Source organism: Nicotiana tabacum, chromosome 1 (genome assembly GCF_000715075.1).
Source record: "Nicotiana tabacum cultivar K326 chromosome 1, ASM71507v2, whole genome shotgun sequence".
In the NCBI taxonomy this organism is placed as follows: domain Eukaryota; kingdom Viridiplantae; phylum Streptophyta; class Magnoliopsida; order Solanales; family Solanaceae; genus Nicotiana; species Nicotiana tabacum.
The window spans coordinates 219,205,135-219,211,608 of record NC_134080.1 but is presented as its reverse complement, the minus strand read 5'-3'; positions in this window follow the sequence as shown (position 1 = coordinate 219,211,608).

Here is a 6,474-nt window from a genome sequence, read left to right as displayed (position 1 = left end):
CTATAAAATGAACATGGCATCCTAGAGTTTCATCAATATGAATCATGTTAAAGTTATTTGGTATTAATATATGCATTGTTAGTTATCTGGTTGGTTGTGCATGACATTTATCAGATGATGTATTGTTTGGTTTTTTACTTTCTTTTTCCCTTTCCCTCTTGGACAAAAATCTTTACTTCTTTACAATGAATCAGAACTTGCTCCTCTATTTTTGTGAAACCATATCTCTTCACGTGAAGAGTTGATTCGATCTCAAACAGCAAATCCCAACCGTGACAATCCGGAGTTAGGATTTGAAGTTTATAGGTTATGAATTTATCATCGAACCATATAACTCGTTTTAGTTACTGGTACGTAATCAAATATTTATGCATATTTTATGAATTTTCTAATACAAATGCAGGTTTTAAGCAACAACTACTGGATTCATCTAAACCCGCAATCAGAGGCGGATCTAGAATTTTAACGCGCGAAGGCACTAGTATTCTGCTCAATCAGTGCTGCCTAAAGACTTTTAGTGTTCAAAGTGCCAAGTGATAAATTAACCATTTTTAAGGTATGCACATATACATATGCCAAATTTCTGTCGAAATTTACGGTGTCCGGTGATCCCTCAAGGATATACATAGATCCACCTCTACCCGTAGCTATTGCTCTCCCTCCGCCCCTGACTCTAACCCTAGCTATTTTTTACCTATAAATACACCCACATATTTTCAACCGCAGACCAAGTTTTTACCATCGAAATCTCTCTCAACTCTTTTCTTTCAATCTCTTATAAAACGGCTATTTACTACTTTACTCTCTCCATAGTCCGTAATTTAATAATCTTTATTTCTACTCATTCTTTGTTTTGCATGTAAATTGGTATTATTCTTTATTACTTTTGGTTCATTTGTATTAATTGAACCATAACTAAATTATGGTTACATTTATTCTTTAGGTTCGTAGGGGTGAGATTGGATTATTATCTATTTTGCCTTGACTATTCTTAATTGCTTAATTATGTGTTTTATCTTTTATATCATACGTTTAAGTTTTAATTAATCTGGTAGGAAGATTTAGAGCCTTTATATAGTCAAAATTAAGTCTTATTAAATAAGATTAGGAGCAGGTTAATAATACAACTCTGAGGTTCTTTTTAACGTTTATTCAAATGGCTAACTTCCAAATCCTAAAAGAAAAGTTTTTTTGATTCAAAGTGTTCAAAAATCTAAGTTTCAAAACACGTTTTTCTTGAGTTTTTTTATTTTTTTATTTTAAAGAAAACGAGCCATTTATCAAAGAGTGTTTAACACCTTCTCTTTAGGAATTGTTAAGTGAGACTCCTACTTTAATAATAAAACTCAAAATTTTCAATATTTTGCACTTTAACGGGAAAATGACATTGTATAGCCACTCTCAAAATAATAGCCAAAAACATAAATATTTTTTCTATATTTTTTGTTTATATATACATTTTATATGTTATATACAAAAATTATATAAATTTTATTCACTTTTTCGACTACTAAATATAAATAGTTTCTGGTGTTGGCTAAAAGTGAAAAAGCCCCACTTTAACCCGGTTACAGAAGGGTGCAACATTTCGGATATTGAGAAGAGAAGAAGGATTTAATTGTAATTTTGTTTCTCGGTGTAAATCATGTATTTATAATATTAGATGCTTGTTAAAACACAATTGCATAGAAAAAGACATAACTATTAGAACAGATACTTTCAACCTGTCATTTTTAGTTTAAAATTTAAAACCCATCCTCTTCACTTTTAATGTCGAAAAATAAATTCTAAACTTGTTAGTTAAAATTCTAGGTTGGACTACAATACATAGAAGAATAATATGATGCATGACGTCTGCAGATATATCACTAATATCCAATACATTCGTGCTCCGAACCCTTGGCCACATAGGGTTTCTAGCGGTCCGCTTACTCCAACCTAGATTGTTAATTAATAAGTTTAGAATTTTTTTTTAAAATAAAAAGAGAAGAGAAGGAGATATTAAATTTTAAATTGAAAGATGATTGTTGAAAAACTCAGAATACAACTAAAGTTTCTGGAGTTGAAAGCTGATTAGGACCTATTGCTTCATAATGTTCAAGAGTTACGAGGACCTTGCTGTATCTGCAGCTGAGTGTCAGTATGTGATTTTGACTTTGTGACAAAGGAGAGTCTCCAAATCAAGGCGGATCTAGGATTTAATATTTGTGGGTTTTTATAATAATCTTGAGTAAATTTTCAATAGTAAGTGGGTTCACATTCAAATATTTAGTGACTTTTTCGAACACATTTATACTGTTTGAACAAAAGCTACTGAGTTCACGTGAATCCATAGGTCGCAAGGTAGATCCGCCCCGCCCCTCTTGCCAAAGAAGAATTCAATATATAGTGTAACAGTGCCCGGAAGAAGTAGGTGTTTGTCGCTTTGTTAAGTTGTGGCTATTTTTTAATTACTTTGCAAATATTGGTTGTATGTATTGCAAGCAATGTTTTAAAAGGCGGGGGCGTGAGGTGAGACGTTTTACCTCTGACGAGGCGAGGCGTAAGTCCTGAGACATGGGGCGTAAGTCCCACGAGTCTTTAAATTTTCTAATTTCATGAATTTTAAAATAGTATAAAATAAAAAAATAATTATAAAAATTACATTAAAATCACAAAATTATAACAAATAATTTATTTAAAATATTTATAAATTATAATTTAACTATGAATAATACGAAAAGTATGACATATATCATAGTATGCAAATTAGCTGCAACATCGTTACAACTCAAACATAAAAAGTGCTATGTTCGATACGAAATCTTATATGTATCTCTTAAGGAGTAATGAATCTTGAAAGAATTTCGATATTATAATTTGATATTTTTCTTAAAATACACCTTTTATTTAATATGCTTTCTATTTGAAAGGGAATTTATATAAAAATATAATTCACAATTTAAATATGATTCTCTAGCATCATTTATTTTTAAGATTCAACAAGTTAATAAAGTGACACATAATTTACCATACAATAGCATAATAACTAATTGTTTGTAAACAGTTACTAGCTAATACTGAGCTATTAAATTAATAAGTATTGTATCTCGTAAACGTGAAAAAAAATATTTAGAAAAATAATTATAAAAAAATATGGACTATTATATAGTAAAGACATAACAAAAGTTAATAAATAAATACCTTTTAAGTGAAAGATTTATTTAAAATTGACTATCATAGCAGTCTTAATGGATAACATCCAATAGTTTTTATTTTAATTATGACATATCTCAACTTAATGATTTATGATTAAAAAAAAGTAATTTTGAATAGTCAATGATTTATTAAGAAAATTTGAGGATTTACAAGGTTAGTTGCATAGAATTGCATAAAGTTCTATGAGGCGAGCCTAGCACGTTGGGCGTTGGGTGTGTCCGGAGCGTAAGCCCCGATGGCCGAGACATAAGTCTCACAGAACTAAGCCCCACACATAAGCTCAGGGGCGTTTTACGAGTGCTCCGCTACGGGGCGAGCCCCGTGCGAATCCCAGTTCTACCTTTTAAAACAGAGATTGCAAGTAATGGTTCTGAAAGTGAATATTTATCAAAATCTTCCTTTACTTTAGCAGACACGGCAAATTTTGGATTATGTTTTTCTAGTATTTGGTTATCGGTTAGTTATTACTATAAGTTAAATTTATACCAAAATGTTTGGTACTATTTATTCCATATCGAATATGGTATAAAAATTAGTAGTTCGATTAGCTATATATACTTGGATAAAGTTATTAAAATGACAATATTACCCCCTCAAACGCCCTTCGTTTTTCATTGTCATCACTTAAATATCCAAGGTTAAAATTGAAGACAAACATATTTAAGTTTATCCAACTTCAAACGAAATATAGGTTTGCAATATACACTGTATATTCCACTTTAATTTTGAGGATCACTAGTACTAAATAATTCAGGAATTATTAATCTCAATATAATAATTACAACATTATAATTCCTGCATAACTTTTTCCGTACATCAAACTTCCCTAATGATCATTAGTTTCTCCTTCTAGCTTAGTCTTTGAGCCTTTTCTTCTTCTAGTTTTCAAAATTTTCCACAACTTGCTTACCTCCAAGCTTCAATATTTAAAAAAAAACAAGGAGTTATATTTCAAGAAATCACTTATTAGTTTCAGGGAAAGAAATGTTATACAGGAAACAATATTCACAGTAAATAATAATAGGAATAAAGACAAACACCCCGACACGTTAATCACATAAAAAGAGAAATAAGGACTGAAATTGGAAAACTCTTTCCAGGGAAATATTACGATTTGAAAGAAGCAAAATATAATAATTATAGTAAAGAATTTTACACTTAATATTCTCGAGCAAAGTTCAAAAGTTCCCTAGAAATTACTCTCGACTTTGTATTCTTATATTCTTATATTAAAATGTTGGTCAAATATCACATAGTTTGAATCTCGAGAAATGAAACATGACAACTAAAATGAGCCAAATGGAGTAATTTAGAATAATCAACAACCCCTTAAATTTGCCAGCATATTTCATTTTGACACTCTAAATAAACATTATTCTAATTAAGCACTTGTACACATGATAAAGTGTTTCTACTAGACATTTGTTTTTTTTTGGGGAGATTTTGGGAAATGGCTCTTGATTTTTTTTTTCTTAATGGAGAATGTAACGACCCGACTAATCGTTTTGGGGTCTAGCGCGTTGCTCATAAGTAGCTTCACTTCAGGTATTATGACTTGTACGTGTGGTCGAAATTGAATTCCAGGAAGTTCAAAGTTAATTCGGATGGAAAAGTCAGATTTCGGAAGCTTAAAGTTGGAAAACTTGACTAAGTTTTGACTTTTCAGTAAACGACCTCGGAATCGGGATTTAAAGATTCCAATATGTTCGTATGATGATTTTGGACTTGGGTTTATGTCTGGATCGAATTTTGGATGACCTGGGAGCGTTTCAGCGCATATTGTGGAAAGTTAGCATTTTGAAATAATTTTATAAATTTGGATTGAAGTGTATATTAATGTTATCGATGTCCGTTTGGGATTCCGAGCCTGGAAATAGCTCCGCATGATGATTCTGGTCTTAGGAGCGCGTCTTGATGTGGATTTGGAGGTCCGTAGGTCATTTCCGGGTGATTTGGCAAGAGTTGGAAATTTAAAGATCTTTGGGAAGTTTGACCGGGAGTGGACTTTTTGATATCGGGTTCGGGTTCCGATTTCGATTCCAATTCCGAAAGTTGGAGTAGGTCCATAATGTCAAATATGTGCAAAATTTGAAGTCAATCGGACATGATTTGATAGGTTTCGACATTGAATGTAGATGTTTGAAGTTTTAAAGTTCATTAACCTTGAATTGGGGTGCGATTCATGGTTTTGATATTGTTTGACGTGGTTTAAGGCTTCGATTAAGTCCGTATCGTATTTTGGGATGTGTTGGTATGTTTGGATGGGATCCCGAGGGCCTCGGGTGGATTTCGGATAGTTAACGAATTGAAATTTGGACTTGGATGATGGTTGAAGCATCAGGTTTGCTGGGTCTGGTTTCCTTCTACGAGTTTGCGAAGATGTTCCCGCGTTCGCGTAGAGGAAGTTGAGGACTGCTGGAACTTCAGAATGAGGTAAGTCTCTTGTCTAACCCTGTGAGGGAGAAACTACCCCTAGGTGATATTTATTGTTATGTGCAACTAGTTATGGGTGCTACGTACGTACGAGGTGATGAAAGTCCGTACGTAGCTAAGTATGTCTATGTCTGGGTAGACTTAGGACCTTATCCTGTAATAATTGAATTATTCGAACTTGTTCTACTGGCTTAATTAATTAAAGTTATAACTGAAATTGATTTAAAAATAAAAGTATAAGGTCAAGCTTTAATACCCTGAGTTGTTGCTAAGGTATTCGATAAATGTAAAGAGATATACTTATTATTGTGCTCATGTACTTTATTGTAAGCACGTATCTTATGATTCATAAAATTCCTTCCTTTCTTTCAGAGCGGGCCGAATGCCTCAGTAGTATGTAGAGGTGCATCTCTGGTTCGCATCGTTCGACCCCCGGCCATGTACACACTACTCTGAATTAGATCGAACGACCTCGGCATAATCGTGTGTTATACCGCTAGTAGTCCGAATATTCACGAGATAAACTTTTCACTGACGCTCGATATTTTATGGTCTTTCTTATCTGATTTGTATTGACACTTGGCATTTATTCTGAGATATTGATAGGATACATGATCAAGAAATTTATGCTTAAAGGAAATAATTGGAACATTATGAAACTTCAGATTTCTCCCCTATTGCCGTGTACTTTACAATTGTATTAATTATCGTATTATTTATTAAACTGGACCTCTAGTAAGTGTCGATATCGACCCTTCGTCACTACTCCTCCGGAGTTAGGCTAAATACTTACTGGGTACGCGTTGATTTACGTACTCATACTATACTTGCTGCACATTTTGT